We start from the raw sequence: 21,011 nt of genomic DNA on the forward strand, positions 1-21,011 counted from the left end.
TAGTAAATATGCCCGCGCTTTCGCGCGGTCATAAATAACCTTATTGAACTTGCGAAAAATCCTTCTCCAATATTTGAATATTAAAAATAATAAACGGCATATTGTTGTAAAAATTAGAAATATTTAGAATACTTCAAATTTAAGTTAATACTTTAAAAGTAACAAAAGGAAGATTCTCGTAAAAATTATAAATGTTGAGGATATTTCAATTTAAATCGAAAGTAATGAATGATATAAAATATTACTCTTTAATCTTTTTCTTTTTTTTATCTTCTATATGTTCTCTAATTGTAGAATCTGTGCCGGATATGAAATCTTCCACTTTGCAGCGTACACTATACACCTTCAACAAATTTATGAAATGGTCTTTTGTAAATTTAGTAGACACATAAGAGATTAAATTATCATAAATATGAAAAACATAACAAAAAATAAAAATATATAAGTTATACATAAAAAAATCTTAAAATAAATTATAAGAAAAAAATGATTAAGACAGAATACCAAATATGGATTAAGGCATTACTTTTGTAGTTACTCAATGGTGGCATCCTTAAGGAGCGAATATGTGACGGTCATTTATTAAAATTATTATAAATATCAATCAAGCTCACTTGTATTATGCACGACAAACTTCTTAAGGTCATTAAGAAGATAGCGTCAAGTCTTCTTTTCATAAATATTGTCAATGTTACACAATTCCTTGAATTTTATTCTAACTCTGGCACCCTTGTGTCTTCATAAACACATTGAAAAATATATGTTCAAAATTAATAGACCTTGCAAAGGTACATGTAAAAACGTAAGTGCATTTCTTCAAATGTTTATCAAAGTATCAGATAAAAAAAAAAAAATTATCTCCCTATATAGCATGCCTTTTTCTCTTTATCAAAATTTCAAACTTTATATATATAAAAATAAAAAAATAAAAAATAAAAAAAGCAACTCTCCACTATACCTAATTGATTTCTTTTGTAAAATTCTCATGCTTCTGCAAATTCAAGAAATTAAAAAAATATATGTTATTTTCCTTCATTAGTTCCTTTTATCATTCCTATAAATAATAAAATAAAATGAAGAGAAAAATAAAATATTGGAGCGACACTATACTGTTAGCATAATGGACAGATTGTAGAATATCTACATTAAGATATTCTCGATATGGTGAATATGAAGAGATATTATGAATATATGAAATATTATTAAGGATATTCTACATTTAGTGTAGAATATTATGTAACATTAGTGGAAGAATATTTTGTAGGATTTACATTTAGTGTGGGATATTTTACTTCATTTCCTCTCTTATTTCTCTTATATATAATACCAATGTATTTCGATGATGTAAGGGAATCAAGTAACTGAGATAGTCATTCTTCAATTTCTCTTTTGTTTTCTCTGCTCTTGACATGGTATCAGAGCCTTCTTCTCATTATTTTGATTCATAGTGTCTTTCATTTGTGGTTCTTTCAAAAAAAAAAAAAATTAAAAATTTAGTTCTCTTGATTGTTCGTCAACAAGCAGTCCTAAGAATCTAGGGCTTTTGGTTTTTGCTTATTGTTCTTAATCTCAGCCCGTACAAGACTGCAAAGGCCATGTGGGATTATTTACAAAAGGTTTACAATCAAGACAATAGCGCTAGAAGATTTCAGCTAGAGCATGAAATTGCTAATTACTCTCAAGGAGGTCTCTCTATTCAGGATTATTATTCTGGATTTCAGAATTTATGGGCTGAATTTACTGATTTTTTTTATGCTAAAATACCTGCTGAATCTCTCTCTATAATTCAAGCAGTTCATGAGCAAAGCAAGCGAGATCAATTTTTGATGAAATTGCGATACGATTTTGTGAGTGTTCTCTCTGACTTGATGAATCATGACCCGTCTCCCTCCTTGGATGTTTGTTTTAGGGAATTACTTCGTGAAGAGCAGCGTCTTGTCACACAAAATGCTTTCAAGCAAGCAAATGATGTCACTATTGTATTTGCTGCTCAAGGAAAAGGAAAGGGCAGGGATATGACTAGAACTCAATGCTATAGCTGCAAGCAATATGGTCATATTGCTAGCAATTGTGGCAAGAAGTTTTGTAACTACTGTAAACAACATGGACATATTATCAAAGAGTGTCCCACACGCCCTCAAAATCGTAGGGTCAATGCATTTCAAGCTGAGGTAAATGGTTCCACAACTGACAACTCATCTTCTGCAGGACCAATTCTTACTCCTGAAATGGTCCAACAAATGATCATGTCAGCCTTTTCGGCTTTGGGATTACAAGGTAATGATGTTGCATCTAACTTTTGGCTTGTTGATTCTGGTGCTTCCAATCATATGACCAACTCAACAAGTATACTAAAAAATGTTCGTAAGTATCATGGTCCATCACAGATTCAGGTTGCCAATGGTAGTAATTACCCATTACCAAGGTTGGGGACATTACTCCAACTTTCAAGAATGTTTTTGTGTCACCAAAACTCTCAACTAGTCTTATTTCAATTGGACAATTGGTAGAAAATAATTGTGATGTGAATTTTTCTCGTAATGGTTGTCTTGTGCAGGATCAAGTGTCGGGGACGGTAATCGCGAAGGGGCCTAAAGTTGGAAGATTGTTTCCTATACATTTTTCCATTCCTCATGTTCTATCTTTTGCTTGTACTTCTGCTGCTAGTAAGATTGAGGTTTGGCATAAGCGTCTTGGACATCCAAATTCTATTGTGTTGTCTCATTTATTGAATTCGGTTTATTGGGAAATAAAAATCAATTTTCAGTCATTTTTCCTTTGATTGTTCAACTTGTAAATTAGGCAAAAGTAAAACTCTTCCTTTTCCTAATTTTGGTAGTCGTGCTACAAAATGTTTTGATGTCATTCATAGTGATGTTTGGGGCATTTCACCAATTACTTCTCATGTTCATTTCAAATACTTTGTGACATTTATAGATGATTATAGTCGGTTTACATGGGTATTTTTTCTCCGTTTCAAAGCTGAGGTATTTTCCATATTCAAGACATTTTTGGCTTATATTGAGAATCAATTTTCTACATGCATCAAAATATTAAGATCTGATTCTGGTGGAGAATATATGTCTCATGAATTCAATAATTTCTTACTTGAGAAAGGAATTGTCTCACAACGCTCTTGCCCATATACGCCACAACAAAATGGGGTTGCTGAGCGTAAAAATCGTCATCTCTTAGATGTCACTCGTACTTTATTGATTGAGTCCTCTGTCCCATCCAAATATTGGGTGGAAGCTTTGTCTACTGCTGTCTATTTATTTAATAGGTTGCCATCTAAAGTGTTAAATCTTGAGTCTCCATATTATCACCTTTATCATCATAATCCTAGCTATCATAATTTTCATACATTTGATTGTATTTGTTTTGTACATCTGTCTCCTTCTCAATGCAATAAACTTTCTGCTCAGTCTACTAAATGTGCTTTTATGGGTTATAGTACTTCTCAGAAAGGGTTTATTTGCTATGATCCAAGTTCTAACAAATTTCATATTTCTAGAAATGTTGTTTTCTTTGAGAATCAGTATTTCTTTCCTACTCATGTTGAGTCATCTTCTGTTTCTCCTATTCTTCCTACTTTTGAGGATTTGTCATCTTCTTCTAAGCGGTTCAAACCTGGATTTGTGTATGAACGACGTCGGCCAGCTTTACCCCCTCCCGATACTGATCCGCCACCTGAGACTGCTCCACAACTAGAATCTGAGATTTCTTCAAGGCCTACTTCTCTTGAGCCTACTCGGCGATCTACTAGACTGCGAAGTACTCCTAATTGGTATGGTTTTTCTTCTACTTTATCCACCATTTCTGTTCCAACTTGTTACTCACAAGCTTCCAAGCATGAATGTTAGCAAAAAGCAATGGAGGAAGAACTTTTGGCTCTTAAAGAAAATGACACATGGGACATTGTTTCATGTCCTTCAAATGTCCGGCCAATTGGATGTAAATGGGTTTATTCAATTAAACTTCATTCTGATGGAACTCTTGAGAGGTTCAAAGCTCACTTGGTTGTCCTTGGTAACAAACAGGAGTATGGTGTGGATTATGAGGAGACTTTTGCACCAGTAGCAAAAATGACTACGGTGCGAACTATTATTGCCATTGCTGCATCACAGAACTGGCCTCTTCATCAAATGGACGTAAAAAATGCTTTTCTCCATGGCGATCTGAAAAAAGATATTTATATGAAACCTCCACCTGGTTTGTTTTCATCACCCACATCAGATGTTTGCAAGTTGAAGCGATCTTTGTATGGATTAAAACAAGCTCCCAGAGCTTGGTTTGACAAGTTTCGATCTACTTTGCTTCAATTCTCTTTTGAACAAAGTAAATATGACTCATCTTTGTTTCTTCGGAAAACATCTACAGGTTGTGTTCTTCTTTAGGTATATGTAGATGACATCATTATCACAGGAACTGATTCTTCATTAATCACTAGCCTCCAGCAGCAACTTAAGGATTCTTTTCATATGAAAGATCTTGGTACTCTAACATATTTCTTGGGGTTGGAAGTTCATTATAATTCTTTAGGTGTTTTCTTAAACCAGCACAAATATACTCAGGATTTGATTGCTTTGGATGGTCTTCAAGAATCTCCCTCTGTTGATACTCCATTGGAATTGAATGTAAAGTATCGCCGTGATGAAGGAGATCTTATTCCTGATCCAACTTTGTTTCGACAATTAGTTGGGAGCCTAAATTATCTTACTATTACTAGGCCTGATATCTCTTTTGCAGTTCAACAAGTCAGTCAATTTATGCAGACTCCCCATCATCTACATTTAGTGGTTGTTCGTCACATCATTCGATATCTCTCAGGAACATCTACGCATGGATTATTTTTTCCTAGTGGCTCTCCTATTCAGCTTAAAGTGTTTAGTGATTCTAATTGGGCTGAATGTTCTGATACTCGCCGCTCCGTCACGGGATGGTGCATGTTTCTCGGAGATTCTTTGATATCTTGGAAGAGCAAGAAGCAAGATTGCATTTCAAAATCTTGATGGAGGTGAATATCGAGCAATGTCTCTCGCTTGTTACCGAGATTATTTGGCTTCGTGGTTTACTTGCGTAAATAGGATTTCCTCAATCTAGTCCTACTTCTCTCCATGCGACAACACAAGTGTCATTTAGTTGCAACCAATCCGGTTTATCACGAAAGAACCAAGCATATTGAAGTGGGTCGTCATTTTATCGTAGAAAGTTTGTAGATAGAAGAGTTATGACTCTTCCACATGTATCCAGTGATCTTCACTGATGTGTTTACAAAATCAATGGCACGACAACGTCATCGGTTACTAGTAGGCAAATTGATGCTTTTTGATCCACCGACATCAATTTGAGGGGGTTGTTAGCATAATAGACCGATTGTAGATTATCTACATTAAGATATTCTCGATATGGTGAATATGAAGAGATATTATGAATATATGAAATATTATTAAGGATATTCTACATTTAGTGTAGAATATTATGTAACATTAGTGGAAGAATATTTTGTAGGATTTACTTTAGTGTAGGATATTTTACTTCCTTTCCTCTCTTATTTCTCTTGTATATAAATACCAATGTATTCTGATGTAAGGGAATCAAGTAATTGAGATAGTCATTCTTCAATTTCTCTTTTGTTTTCTCTGCTCTTGACATATACATGTACACCAGAGGAAAATTTTTTCCTTACAAAAAAAAAAAAAAAAAAGCAGAATCATACAAAAAAATGAAAGCGTTAAAAATCGAAACATAAAAATACATGTACAAAAAAAACATTATGTAAACAATAGTGTCAATGACCGCAAAGGAGAGAATTAAACTGCAAATGTAATTCATCAACTTTGTTACCTTTATTATTGGAAATTCTAAGCATGTTCAAAAACCTATTGCTTCTCCAAAAGCATGTCTGAAACAACAACATAGTGAAAAGAGTAGAATCATACCCAAAATGAAACCGTTAAAAATCGAAATATAAGAATACATGTAAGAAAAAAATATATGTAAAAAATAGTGTCAATGACCGCAAAAGGAGAGAATTAAACTACGAATGTAATTCATCAACTTTGTTACCTTTATTATTGGAATACTAAGCACGTTAAAAAACCTATTCCTTCCCCAAAAGCATGTCTCAAACAACAACATAGTGAAAAAAACAGAATCACACCCAAAAATGAAACCGTTAAAAATTGAAATATAAGAATACATGCACGAAATAAATTATGTAAACAATAGTGTCAATGACCGCAAAGGAGAGAATTATACTACGAATGTAATTCATCAACTTTGTTACCTTTATTATTGGAATTCTAAGCACGTTAAAAAACCTACTACTTCTCCAAAAGCATGTCTGAAACAACAACATAGTGATACCAATTTAAATTGAAAGTACTATTAAAAAAAATTAATAATTAGGTTAAATAAACAGCAAGAAATTATATATTGATTCTCAGTAAATGACAAAGGAAATAGCAGTGTATATGCAAAGGAACGCTACAACATTAGGAGTCATCGGCATTAGAAATGCATGAATATAAATATAAATATAAATAAGCAAAAAAATTCTATATTGATTCTCAGTAAACAACAACGGAAATGGCAGCGTATAGGCAAAGAAATTACACAATAGCATAAGTAATCGATATTTAAAATGGATTGATATGAAAGTTAAAAAGAAATGGGATTGAATGGAGGAAAGGGACGTGGGAATGTGGCGTAGGAAGAGATGGGAATTAATTCACTAATAACTATAAGGAGAGAGAAAAGCAATTTTTTGGGAAACGACGTTTAGAAAATGGACAGAACTATTCATAAAGGATATGGCCTTTTTTTTCCTACTTAATTAATTAATACAATAAAGGCAAAAAATTGAGAATAAAGATAAATGCAAATCTTTGAATTTTTAGGCTGCCATAACGGGCTTATGTCCTACAATTATATAGATATATAGATTTTGGTGTAAATTCAGTTATTATAATTCTGTATTAATTTGAAATCCCAATAAAATTTCATAAAACTTCAATTTTTGAATTTGTCTATACTCATCGTAAAGTAACTATCATAGCTGTTTAGTTTTTTTAGAGCTACTTCCTTCTGCTTTCCTATAAATCGATACTTCATTTTTAAATTTAAATTTATGGCAGGCAGTCAAAATTATGGACTTTTGAATTGACATATAATTCAACCGCATATTTGAAGGCTGCGGAATTTTTCACTTGTATGCACTTGAAAGTCTACTCAGACAAAAGATATTTACGAATGTGTGGATTATATCTTTTGCAGATTAAATTATCACAATTTCAGTGGCAACCTTCCTCATAGACCACATGCATGTCTCCTAGACTAGTCATGTTTGTTGAATTGTGTAATTAGTTCATTTAAAAGCTTAAATTATTAAAGAAAGTATATATTTTTATTTGCTTAATTATATCTTCAACATTGAATTGTCTCACATCCTTGAGATGTGAAATATTTGGATTCCATTATATGATTTTAAGCAATTTTCACCACATGAATTAACTTTAATTTGGAGTTGAGTTAAGTCTAAATGTCATATCTTTACGCACATAGATAGAGGAGAAGCCACAATTTAAAATTTGTGGGTTCAGGATTCTAGTTATTTTAAATTAGTTGGATTCTAATTGTTTTAAATTATTGGATTCTTAAGCTATACTCTAGCTCTAGCTCTAGCTCTGCCTCGGCACATAGATTTTATAATAGCATCAGAAGCCACGTTATCCTTTATTTCCTTATCATTAATTGTTGGTTAAATTTTCTTAAATTTGATGGACTATCAGTTGAAGCTTCTAACTAAAGCTTGGATAAATATTCAACTATGTAAGCAATCAATGACGCCAGCCATCTGATTACTGTAAGAATTTTATTTGGTAACACATTCATAAGTGATATTACGACCTCTCTTATTTATCATCAAAAGTTGTGATAGAATGAATGGCGCGAATGGGTATGATATTTTCACCCTTGACCATAAGTTTTGAATTTGAGCCTTGGGTATGAAAAAAATTGATATTCTAATAGAAAACGCTTCCTTCTTTAATTAGTATTACACGGTGTGAATCCAGATTAATCGGGACCGTTAATGCATATACCGACGATGGAATAAAACAAAGACCTCTCTATTTTCTCTGCATGGTCATCATGTCACAATCTTTCCTTGACTAACTAGCTACTTCATTCAATTCAAACATATCTTTCATCTGGAAGTTGCTTGTGTCTGTTAATTTCCAACCTGCTTGTTGCTTGGAAATTTCTATATTAATAATATTCCTTTACCCTCTCCTATGTATAAATAGAGAGGTTTCAAAATTCACTTGACACTAAGTGCAAATATATACATCCAAAGCCCCTCCAAGATAAGTGCAAATATATACATCCAAAGCCCCTCCAAGATATAAGTGCATGTGTGTATATTTCAACTCATGGATGGCCAAAAGCAAAGAAGAGAAGCCATAAAGGTGAAGTATATAGACAGCCCAGTGTTGGTAAATGCCAAAAATGCAACTGAATTTCGTGCCATTGTTCAACAACTCACTGGAAAAACTCCTCAAAAAAGGGCCAATGGTACAGTTGAGTGTTCAAGTAATGTCAAAGCACATAACAATAACAATGTGGATGAGTTACTGTGGAAGGAACTTTCAGAGGGCATATCCATATATAACTACCTAGATTAGTTACTAGTCTTTTCATTTTATGGCTCTTCCTTTTTCTTTTTCTTTTGCTTTTATGTGTATATTGCAGAATCAGGGTGATGAAACAAATTCATCAAGTGCATTCTAGCAATAAAGTTATTTGCTTGTCAAAAGATTTACATAGTATAGTGTAATAGCTAGTATATTTTCATATTTCCATCTGTATGATTTTAATGTTAACGAGTCGTTTGAATGGCTATTTTTGTTGGTATCACATGGGTACTAACTACTAAAGGACCCAAAATTTGCTTATCGTATATACTCCCCCTCTCAAATTATCTTTTTTTCTTTTTGGTTTTACATGTCCTTAAGAAATATTAATTAGGAGGAGTGTTTGACCGACTTTAACCGAGTTTTTGGCATTTTGCACCCTTAATGTATGCACCTTTTTTTAATTTCTACCCTATCCTCTAATTTTTTAAAATTTACACCCTAACCTATTCATTTCTTGGCCAATCCGTAAAAAGTTCATTCTATGAGGCACAAAATAGGAAATATGTAATTCAAGAGAGGGTGGGGAGAGGCTGGATGGGAATGGGTTGGAATGACGCTGGAATTGTGAAAGTTATTCTGCTCTTAATCATGTTATGCAAACCTCCATTGAGTTTGTTCTCTTTCTCACTTTTAGGAATAAATATAACGGAAAAGGGTCAAATATACCCCTGTACTATAAGCAAAGGGCCAAATATACCCCTATTTATACTTTGAGGCCAAATATACCCTGCCGTTATGCTTTGGGGCCAAATATACCCCTCATCGTTAAAGTTGTCCAAGGAGGACATCTGATCCTACATGGCTGCCACACCTTTGATGAGGTGGAAGCCACGTGGCATGCCACTTCAACACTCCTAACCCATTTTTCCCCTCCCCTCTATTTGTTTTTCTACCGCTAAAATTTTCTTTCCCTCCCCCACCATTGGTGTCATTACCACCACCACGACCAACTGTAGTTCCCAAGTTGAAAGAAGCTGTAGTTGAAGATAATTCAGTCCTTAAAAATGGAGAAAGTGAGCTTTCTCAGATAACTAGTGAAGAGAATGAAGGTGACAAGATTGTTGAGGAAGAAGCCCCTGGACCATCAATGAAAACTCAAAATAAAACTCCAAAGAAGATGGTTAGCATAAATGATAATGTGGAGGAGATTTATTTCAGTAAGAAGAAGAAGAAAAAGAAATCTAACAGAGAAAGTGCCTTCCATCAAAGAGCAAGTAAAAGAAGAGTTAAAGCCATTGAAATCAATTCTCAAGGTGGGCACTAATGTAAATGAAAATTGGGATGAGAAATAGTAAATTCATAGGTGCAAAAAAGAAAAAATTACTAGTAAATTTATACTGCATTCATTTCGTGGATTAATAGAACGATGTCGTTAATGACGCAGATTGTGTTAGGGATGTGAAATAAGTTCACTAATAATTTGATAATGTCCCATTAAGATCAGTGGTGGAGCCAGGAATGTCACGAAGGGTGTTCAAATTTTGGATAAGTAAACTTTTTTTGTGAGTGGGTGCAAAAAAAAAAAAAATTAAAATCATACTACATAATATAGTAAAAAAACAAAAATTAAATGAATGGGTGCATCAAAAATTTTAAAATTAAAACTATGCAATATTTAGTTTAATGAGCATTAAAAATAACCAAAAATTTATTCATATTTTATTTAACATGATTTGAACTGACTGAGCAATAAAAGAGATAAGATAATTGAGTCTAGATTCAAACCATTTTTAATTAGCTTCAAGCTCTTGCGATAGCAACGAGACATGGTGAATAGAGAGCAAAACAAAAAGAGCGTTCTTTTTAACTTGTGGAGCCGTTTTTGCTTTCGATTTCCACAAAAGCTGTAGAGAGATTTTACAATTTACTTATTAAGTAACTCTTTAATTAAACAATTACTTTTAAGTTTTGTTTAAGAAAATTGATGAAAGAAAAAGAAAGCCAAAGACATCTGGAATCCACTTGGAAACTGGTATTTTAGTTTTTTAAAAAGGAAAAAGCTGGATATGGGGTTTGTACTTGATACTAATGTTACTTTTTTTAAAATGTAAACTAGGGCCACATAGCTCATAAGGCTATAAGTCGATATAGTCAATGTGTATTATCTACCGAGAATCAAACCTACAAAATGTTAACAAAATGGCAATTGCTGAGAATGAACCCAGGCGCAGTTGCTGCTAAGCTATTAGCTGAACCCTTCCGCCGCTGAGCAACCTCGTCAAGTTGTATGAAGGGTGTTCAGAACATAATATATCACGATATACCGCAGCGTTCTATCTATATACGCAGTATTATTTTCCGATTAAGGGTGTTCATCTCTGAACACCCTTGGAGCACTGTAGCTCCGCCCCTGATTAAGATATATTGGTTCAAATTCATTTGACAGATATGCAAATCATACTTTAATGTACACATTGATATTGAAATGAAGTCCAGATTTTAGTATTAGAATATACACACAGTCGACAATTACACCTAACGGAAGAGATATGGAATGATTATATGGGAGATATGTTTTTTTCAGAAGAAGAGGAAACAAAAACGGACAAATAAACCCTGATCATGTGCAAACCCCCATTAGATATAGAGTTGGTCATGGTGGTGGTAATGGCGGCAATGGAGGTGGAGGGGAAGAAAATTTTAGTGGTGGAAGAACAAATAGAGGGGAGGAGTAAAATGAGTTAGGGGTGTTAAAGTGGCATGTCACGTGGCATCCACCTCATCAAATGTGTGGTAGCCGCGTAGGATCAAATGTCCACCTTGGACAACTTTAACTGATGAGGGTTATATTTGGCCCCAAAGTATAACGACAGTGGTATATTTGACCCCAAAATATAACGAGGGATATATTTAGCCCTTTTCTCATAGTACAGGGGTATATTTGACCCTTTTCCGCAAATATAAACATGAACTGATGCATTGTGCGTAGCTATGCGATTCTTCAGGAACGTAAAAGTGTCATGAAATTGATCAAAGACATTTTGAAGTAAAAAAAATTGTCAAAGAAAAGATGAAATAAACAAGATTTCTCGGATCACATTCTGGGTGAAGCAGCCAACAAAGAATCAATTCTAATATAAAACAATCTAATACAATCTTGTTTGCTGCTATTAAAACAACTTCTGCTGCAATTGCCTGAGGTTTTAAATTTCTCAATTATCATTCGCTGGCGCTGACATAAGAAACATATGGTTCGTCACTGAAAACTCATTCTCCCTCCTTTCTCTAATATTTTAAACATTAACCTTTTGCCTTCTACTTATTCTATTTGCAATGACGTGTCTTCACCAATTTACCTCCTGTACAAGCCATCCTAAAATGCAACCACACTTGTTATTATCTAATCTAACCTCCGCCGTTAGTTCTCTCGGCTATAGAGATATTAGCAGCCCCCCATATGGCTCAAATGAATCCAGTCCCCTCTCCACTCTCTCTTAAATTACATAATTTCTATTTTGTCCCTCATAGAATGAACTTTTCTGTGGTTATCCAAGAAATGAATAGGTTAGGGTGTAATTTATAAAAAATCAGAGGATAGGGTGCAAATTAAAAAAAAAATGCATACATTAAGGGTGCAAAATGCCAAGAACTCAACTTTAACTTTATTTATGTCTAAATTATAATCGCTCTTCATTAAATGTTAACTCTATTTATGTGTCATCTCCGTTAATGACAAATAACTAACAAAGATAAATGGGGGAAAATAATTAATTGCGTCTTGAACATCTAAAACGATAAATAATTTGAGGCATCTATTTTTAGTAACCATGACAGATAATTTGAGACGGTAGGAGTATTAATTTTCTGCCTATGCTATATATAATATATCCGGTTCAAGGTCATTATTGTACATTATGTTAGGTTTTTGGGTTTTCCCTTCCTATGTGGAATTGGATTAATAAAACCCAATCCAATTTGGACCAGGCCAATTTTGCCCAAAATTTCCTCTATATATAGGATCAATTTAGGTCTTATTTTCAGAACACAAGAGTGAATTCATAGCAGCCATATAGAGAGAAAAACGTGAGAGAGAAAACAGATTTTCGTCCAGAAATTTTCTGCTACAGCAGTCCGCTTTAAATTACGTTTTCTGATTCGTTAACCATTGGATCGTGCTGAAATTTGAACTGGGGGTTCTCAACATCTGGTTCTTCGATTTCAACGGTGGAGATCGGATTTTGTGGTCTGTAGCTCCAGTTTTCGAGTACGAACAATAGCTCATTTTTTGGGGGTGATTTCTCTCCTTTCTCGCTAGTTTTGGTGCTATTTTTATGTATTGTTGCTCCGTGCTTGGCTTTGTTGTTGTAGCCATTTGGAGAACATTGTTGTAACTCGTGTTGATTATAGTGGAGCTTTTGTGGTGAGGTCCCGTGGATGTTCATCTTTTCACGCTTGAAGGAGTTTTACCACGTAAATTTGGTGTCTCTTCCATTCAATTTATTTTTGTTTGCTTTGCCATTTTATTGTTGGTATAACTACTGCTGGATTTCCATTTGTGCTAGTGTTTATTGTCTTCTCTTGGTTCAAATAGTGTGGGAAGTTTTGACTTGATATTTCTTCCTTTCTTCTTGGTCTATCTTTTTATTATGTGTGCAATTTGGTTATTGCTTGTTTCTTCCCAACACATTACTTAGCTGGCTGCACGGCATTGTTGAAAATTTAGGGGCAAATGGCATTAATGCGTACCTTGATGTAAGGTCTTTTAAGTTAGAAAGAAATTGACAAATAGTCATTCTTTGGACAGCTAATTAAGTTTTAGTCGGTGTTTCAAGATTATTAGCGTTTAGTCATTTTTAATGGGGAAATAATTTTTTGATAAAAATATCCCAGGAAACTTTTGATGGAGTTTGAATATTTACGGTTTGAACTCCACGAATCGTTCGTGATGTTTGAACCGATAAAAGTTTGAACTCCATTAATCAATTGATATTAGTAAATTATAAGATTCGAATTTTACGGATCGTTCCTGGATTTTGAAGTACTGATAAAGATCTAAAGTCTAACACCCTGAATTGTTCATGAAATTTGAAACTCCAACAAATTTTTATACACCATATTAGAGATTCACTTGCTACGTATTAAGCTAGAAATATTTTGTCCAAATAGTTAATAGAACAAATCAACTGATTGCTGGTCTATATCTTTTGGACTATAGTTAATGGATACTCTTAAATCATAATTCTAAACATTAATTAACAAGCAGTCTAGAACTAGCCATCCGAGCTAATTCTTAGTATCAGTTCTATTTTGTTAAAGAGTTGAGTTTGGATTAGACAGTAAGCAATTGCATGGGAGCTAATACCGGGACAAACTTAAGAGTTGCTCTTGACTGACGCTTCTCGTTGACATTACACGAAGTGGTCTTTCCAAGATAGAATTCAATATATAAGTGATACATCACCTGGTTTCAACATAAGAATTAACATACATTTTAAGCAGCGAAGGAGTGGGGTGAGACGGATGAGATCCCTCTAAAATCTTAATCGGAGGCCTCAAGTTTAAATCGCGAAAATGAGAAATTCCTATAAAAATATAAGTGAAACTCCAAGAATATTGCATCATGAAGTTCAAATAAGCCTAGTGAAACATGGAACATCTGAAGCACTTTGAAACTTTGACAAGTGAGACTCGAGCCGAGAATTCTTGGAGTTTCAAACGTGCAGTTCAACTTCCCAAATCATGTCAAACTTCAAGAAAGTTTCTGAATTTTTATGAAGTTTTTTGTGTAAGCTTTTTGTGTTTTATATAGCTAGGATATGTTTGACCTAATCTTACTTCCACGTTAAAGATCGGCTAAAAGTTAAATAGATTTAAAATATTACTTAAATATTAATTAGCAGCCCAAAAAGTGGCTATTTGCCTATTTCTCCCCGAAACCCCGACAGGTAATGCTCCGAAGAAATTGCACGAATTTCCCTTCAAATGGGCTGGTCTTTAATTTTTGTCCTTTAACAATCAAACTTATGCCTAATGGTCAGGCATAAGTTCTTTAGTTGTGTGGAGCATAACTTATGCCTACGTTACTCTTGTATAAACTTTCATGGCAGTGTTCCCCTTGTGCAAATTTAAGAAAAGAAACATTTGTTATTTGACACATAATAAAAATATCTTTGTAACTTGTCACGACATTTTTATATTTTCACTACGACATATTTTCTAAATATGTCAAAAAAGGGACATAATTTCTATTATATATAAGTGCCTTAAAGAGGACTAACACAACATTGAATATTTGTACTAGAAGCTATAGAAATTGTACACTTTAACACAACAATGAATACTTATACCAAAAGTTATATAAATTGTACACTTTAACCAATTACTTCTTTATCCCTCGTAGACTTATGTCATAGAATATTTATTCTCTTCTCATGTACTCCCTTCGTTCACTTTTACTTGTCCACTTTGGACTTTCACGTTGTTTAAGAAATAATAAATAAGTGTCTTAAGAGGACTAACACAGCATTGAATACTTGTACTAGAAGCTATATAAATTGTACACTTTAAAACAACAATGAATACTTATACCAAAAGTTATATAAATTGTACACTTTAACCAACTACTTCATTATCCCACGTGGACTTATGTCATAGTACTGAATATTTATTCTCTTCTCATGTACTCCCTCCGTTCACTTTTACTTGTCCACTTTGGACTTTTCACGCTGTTTAAGAAATAATAAATAAGTGTCTTAAGAGGACTAACACAACATTGAATACTTGTACTAGAAGCTATATAAATTGTACACTTTAACACAACAATGAATACTTGTACCAAAAGTTTTATAAATTGTACACTTTAACCAACTACTTCTTTATCCCATGTGGACTTATGTCATAGTACTGAATATTTATTCTCTTCTCATGTACTCCCTCCGTTCACTTTTACTTGTCCACTTTGAACTTTTCACGCTGTTTAAGAAATAATAAATAAAGTGCATAATTTACCAATGTACCCATATTAATTAGTGCATATTTTTATTAGATTTGAAAAATGATTTGAAGTGAGTAATTAATACTATGGGTAAAACAGGAAAAAATAAATTGTCTTATCTTGATATGCTAAAAGTTACAAGTAAAAGTGAAAATTTATTTTTGAAATACTGGACAAGTAAAAGTGAATGGAGGGAGTATACACGTATGCATTTCAATTTTAATTTTCCGACACATTTATTTTCTCTGTGCACTCTTACTTGTTCACTTTTGCCTTTTCACGTTCTTTAAGAATTAATAAATGAAGTACTCCCTCCGTCCCATATTACTTTGCCACATTACTAAAAATATATTTCCAAATTACTTGTTCATTTATAAAACGAATATAAAATTAGTTAAATCTTTCTCATCTTACCCTCTCCGTCCCATATTACTTGTCTACTTAATATTTATTCTCTTCTCATGTATACACATATGCACTTCAATTTTAATTCTCCGACACATTTATTTCCTCCGTGCACTTTTACTTATTCACTTTTGACTTTTCAGGTTCTTTAAGAATTAATAAATGAAGTACTCCCTCCGTCCCATATTACTTGGCCACATTACTAAATTACTTTTTTATCCCACGTGGACATATGTCATGATACTGAATATTTATTATAACTAAAGTGATGGTATATAAAATACATTTTGTATATGTTGCTATATATAATAACAATTAGAATGTTTTTAAAAGTTATTTACAAAATACAAACCTTAAAAACTAGCTAATTAAAGTGACGGAGTTTAAGAAATAAAAGAAATATAGACTTTTGAATCTTGTGGTTTTAAATTACAAATGTGTATAATATAATAAAATATTCTATAAACTTGACATGTAAGATACTTGAATTTTTCAACTTACTAAATATAAAAAGAGGCGGACATAACCAAAATAAGATAAATTTTAACAACAATTGAGAAATTAAGGGGAAAAATAAGAGGAAAAGAAATAAAATATGGAGACTCACTAAGGAGAATCACTGTATCCTTTGCAAAATATAAAAACGATAAAGACTAACTAAAGTAAGTAATTAAATCAATCAAAGTAGGCCTCGTGATTAGGCCTCGTGCATCACACAGGCATATTTTGCTAGTATAAATATATCCATGATAATATTTTGACTCTTCTTTTCACGAGGCATAGACCACGAAGACTTGGACTTGCCAAATTATAGAGTTCCCATTCCTTTGTCAAGATTAAGGGATAAGTACTTATTTCTGTCATCTTCACAAGCTGACATCATTCATGATGTACGTATATTATCAATTTTTAAATGTAAACTTCCTATGTGCTTAATATTATTTGAGCTATGTGGTTGGATATGAGAAATATTGTTTTCTCCTTTTCATTTTATGTATTTTATTTTAATAGGTTGGAAACTTAAAAATGTGAATTCTTTTTAACATATTGTGGTCTTAAATTAAAGGTGTGTATAACATACCAAAACTGTCATTTGAATCTTGTATTACTTCCCGTTCTACTTTGAATAACACTATTTTCTTATTAGTCAGTTCTGAAAAGAATGACATGTTTCTGTATTTTCTTAATGAAAATCGTTTTTAGCCTCACAAATGTTAAACTAATATGTTTAAGATCACAAGTTTCAAATTCGTGATTATAGTCACACAATTGTCACATGTTTAAAACCACAAATTTTAAAAATCTTTATTAAACTTGGTGTTGAGTAAAATTATGTTGGGGCGGAGCTAGAGGCCGCCTACGGTTTGGTTGAACCCAATAGGTTTAGCTCAAACCTTGTACTTGTATTAATAAATCTACTATATATATAGAGTACAAAAATTAAATTCAAAACTCAGTTACTACTTGTTGTCGCTATCCTAGATTTTAGGTCTTCTAAAGTTCAAATCCCAGCTCCACTCTTAAATTATGCCAAAGGAATTGAAATAAATATTAAATATACCATGTCATTCTTGTACAAGAAGTGTTATTAATGGTAAAATGAGAATAATGAAATAAAACGAAAGTAAAATGCATATGTGTCGTTGAATCCAAAAGCTAAGAATATGTTGACATGCCAGATAATTATTTTTTTCAGCTGAGCATAGGAATAATATAATTTTGGATATTTTTTTTTTTTCAACAGAATTTTGGATAGTCAGCCAGTCAAATTAAAATTATGACTTTTGAATTGATAAGTAAGGTAAACCATAAATTTATTTGGAGGCTACGAATTTTGTCACCTGTATCCACTTCAAAGTTTACTCACTATTTAAATATATCAGAATATTGCTTATAATTTCATCATGAATGATGATAGCATCAGTTCTAGATATATTTGAAACTGTAACTGATCGATCAAACATTTAAGAATTTATAAGCTTGACTCATGAGAGTGTGCTACTTCTTTATTTTACTATATATATATATATATATTCTTATAAAGGGATTTGGAAATTTAATGGAAACTCAATATTGACCATTAAAATTACACCAACTTTGGAGACTTCACATTCTAGTAAAGGCTAATATAATATACTACATCTATACCTTCTTCTTGACCAAGGATTTTTTTTATTTTATTTAAAAAAAAAAATTATTGACCAATTGGTTCACGTACGTACATTATTTATAAGCATTAGAAGTCACGCCAATTATACTTTGTTTCCTTATACGTATATATATATTGAATTTAAATCAAATGAAGCTTCTAACTAATGCTTGGATAAAATATTCAACTATGTAAGCAATCAATGACGCCAGACTCCCGGTTATTACAGGAATTTTAGTTGGTAACACCTTGATAAGTCATACCTCCTCGTCTCATTTTAGGTTATCTTGTGTGAATGAGACGAAATTTAAAATAGAAAGACTTTTGAAAATATACAAATATTTATACGGCTATAACTTATCTCACGAAGGGTAAAATGAAAATTTTAAATTTAAATTATTTCTAAATATATGCGTCATTTTTTTATATCCTGTAAAGGAAAATGTATCACATAACATATGAGTATTATCCATACAAAATAAAAAAGAATTAGCAACGAAATTCTTCACTAATCTGCCACCAAATAGCCCATAGCTAACAAGATTTTTATAATCAGTCAGTTATCCCTTGTTAAATAAAATTAGTGGTTGAGTTTTGTTGTTTAGCGACAGAAATTGTATACATTGCTAATTTTTATTTATTTTAGTGATTAAGATGTCTATTTTCTCTGCATGGTTATGTCACAATCTTTCCTTGACTAGCTACCATTTTTTTAAATCTTTCAAACGTGTCTTTTCATCTGGAAGGTGATCGTGTCAATTTATTTCCTACCTCTTTATTTCCTAGAAATTTCTTCAATGCTGGTAAGAATATTGCCTTTCAAGATTTATAAATAGCAGGCTTTCAAGATTCACTGAGATTAAATTAAGTACACATATATATCCAAAATCCTCCAACATTTACATGCGTGTGTATATTACATGCATTATGATGGATAGGCAAAAGCAAAACACTAGAAGAAGAGAAGCCATAAAGGTGAAGTACATAGACAGCCCAGTGATGGTAAATGCCAAAAATGCAACTGAGTTTCGTGCCATTGTTCAACAGCTCACTGGAAAAAGCCCTCAAAGTACTCAAAAAATAGCCAGTGGCACAGTTGAGTGTTCAAGCGTCAAAGCAGCTTTGCATGATCATGAGATTGATGATAACAATAATGTGGATGAGTTACTCTGGAAAGAACTTTCACAAGGCATATCCATATATCAATACCTAGATTTCTAGTCTTCTTTAAGACACCAAATCAGTACGGTATCTTTACCGGGAACCGAGCTAGGGGTGGAACAAATTCATCGAAATTACATAATATTTGATGTATATATAGTAGATGTTGAAACTCTTGGCTTCTTCGTGAATTTACTTCTTTATAATTTGAATTTTCTTAGTGAATTAAAATTCTGGTTCCACCACTGATTGTAACATACATCTTATGTCTAAATATAACCTCCAGATATATCATCTGATGTTACTAACTCCTTTATTAGCATCTCGTTCTTATGATCCATTATGTAGGACATTATTGTTAGGGTTTTGTCCTGATTTTCTTACCATATTTGAGTTTTACTTTCCTCTCGAAGGAAAATCAAAGTATAAGCATAATTGCTTTACTTTTCCTGAAAAGGAAATTATGATTCTCTTCCATATTTGGCTAGTCCTTTTTTTAGAGGAAAAGGTTTTGGACCTCTCTATATATTGAAGAATCCCTCTCATATAACAATGACACAAAAAACACAATCCACAATGTAATCACTAAAGAGTCTTGTTTACGGGGAGATTATTCTCTCCATAGTTTTTAATGCTCTCTTTTAAATTAGGTTTTTTAATATGTAGGTCACTTGACCAAACCATATTATAATATTATGCTTTTTAGTATATTTTTTTTGTTGTCCAATTTATCGTCGTTCAAGGTTTGCAAATTATTAACTTCTACATGACGCCCTGATTATTTCGATCCCAACAATTATATCTTGAATTTTATTTTGTTCAATCTTGATAAATCTCAAGGCATAAAGTTAACCCAAACTAATGTGCATGAAGTGATTATAATGGGATTATGAATATTCTTAATAGAGGAACACAAAGAGCCAAATATTTTATCAATGGGCAGGGAAGACATTTGACATTGTAAATTGGGCTCGTGATCCCTTTCTTCATTCACACATACACACTAGAAGTTTCAGTGTCTAAGTTATCATCTGTATATTGCAATTTGCAACTATAAGTGTAGCTAGAGTTAGGCGAGATAAGACCAAAATGCTAGCTTTTGGCTTGATTATATGCTCCGTAAGACCATGACTAAAGGTACAGTTTCTTGATTTTTGTCGACACCAAATTTGTGAGTATCTGATGCGGGATGTTTTGTGAAGCGGGTTGTCCTTTCTTAGACACCTCATCAGAGTCCTTATATCTATCACCATTCACATTTTAAGAGATGCTTTAGAGTACTACAAAAAATCATATTCTTTTAATGTGTCAACATTAGTTAGTTGAAACTTGTTTAGACTAATTTTTTACCATCAAGGATTATGGTGGAATGAATATGATCGCCTCCGCTCTCAACTTGAGGTATCAGGTTCGAGTCGTGGGAATTGAAAAAGTACTGATGGGAGCAAATCTCTTTTTAATGGGTCTTACGCCTAGTGAATCTAAATTAGTGAGGGACAAAAGCGAATACCGTGGATCGAGTGGGAAATAAGATCAATTTTTGAATGAGAAACATGTTGCTTTCAATTTTTTTTTTTATTTTTTTTTTTAACTTAAGATGTAGTAATGTGTAACATCTGGACAGTTATACAACTAAATTTTAAACTTGGAGTTCTTTTATTAT

General features: G+C 32.7%; 1 long non-coding RNA gene across 1 annotated transcript; it reads left to right on the forward strand.

Moving 5' to 3' along the window:
• Positions 1-8,357: 8,357 nt before the first annotated feature.
• LOC132060962 (uncharacterized) lies at positions 8,358-19,656 on the forward strand. Its single transcript, XR_009416070.1, has 2 exons — positions 8,358-8,582; positions 19,325-19,656. It is a non-coding gene; the product is annotated as an uncharacterized LOC132060962 (long non-coding RNA).
• Positions 19,657-21,011: the final 1,355 nt, after the last annotated feature.

The sequence above is a fragment of the Lycium ferocissimum genome, chromosome 6, assembly GCF_029784015.1.
Source record: "Lycium ferocissimum isolate CSIRO_LF1 chromosome 6, AGI_CSIRO_Lferr_CH_V1, whole genome shotgun sequence".
Classification (NCBI taxonomy): domain Eukaryota; kingdom Viridiplantae; phylum Streptophyta; class Magnoliopsida; order Solanales; family Solanaceae; genus Lycium; species Lycium ferocissimum.